Genomic DNA, 1,056 nt, shown 5'->3' with positions numbered 1-1,056 from the left:
AGAAGAAGATCACTAGCTTCATATAGTCCTACTTCTTTAGCTCGAAGTAATTTTTGTCCGATTTTCCAAAGCCTGCTGTATATGTTGTCACAGCTGCTGACTTCATCCCATAAGTCCTGTGCATGACTCTTTTCTGCTTTAGTGACATATCCAGTTACATACTCTGTTAAGGAAAGACTCCTTTCTGCTATGTATTGCAAGTCCATATTTGCACGCCACAATTTCAACAGTAAAGGGTTGTAGTCATTGACTCGAACTTCTTTTTCATTTCGTTTGAGATAATATATTTTATTGCATGATTTCAAGCTATTTTCAACATCATTGATGCAAATACTATCTCTTACTGGTCTAGGAAAATCAAATCGGCATCTAGATACATAGGTCTTGCCGACTTTAATATTTCGCTTGCAGTATTTGCTGCACTTGTGCATTTGGTATTTTGTTACCAAAAAATTTAAATCAGGCGACGTATTACTATCTGGTATATGACAGGTAATCCTATCTTGTATGAAAGAACAGACTTCTTCTGGACGATCAATACCGACAACAGGAGCATTTTCAATCCATAGGAGGATGTGATAATGAGGTGCTCCACGCATTTGATATTCTTTTTTAACATAATATTGCTCTACTTTGCCTAGAACACCTCTCTGGAGAATGACTATGTTAAAGAAATCCTTAAATTTGTATGAAAATTGTCGTGATACTGAAACAGGGTCCTCTGTACATAATCTAGAAATACTATATGATTGTGGAGCATTATTTACTTTTCTTAAATATTGCGCTATATCAGCTGAATCGTATTCAGCACAACTTAATGTTAGGAAAAGTGTTGGTGAGCCATACTCAGCAATCATTGCTTTGACTTCACCTTTCACACGGAACCAATATTGATTTGTGCCCCGTATTGGAGCCAACATGGTACTTAAATTGCCCTCAAATTCTTCATCTAACACATTTATTTTTTCTAATATTTCAGCAACAGTTTGACCAACGTTACCCCTTGATGTTTTTAATAAATTATATATGCCAGTTTTTAAGGCCTTGTTAATTTTT

Source organism: Amphimedon queenslandica, unplaced genomic scaffold (assembly GCF_000090795.2).
Source record: "Amphimedon queenslandica unplaced genomic scaffold, v1.1 AMPQUscaffold_13331, whole genome shotgun sequence".
Lineage (NCBI taxonomy): Eukaryota > Metazoa > Porifera > Demospongiae > Haplosclerida > Niphatidae > Amphimedon > Amphimedon queenslandica.
The sequence above is the reverse complement of the archived record's forward strand: the minus strand, read 5'-3'. Positions refer to the sequence as shown.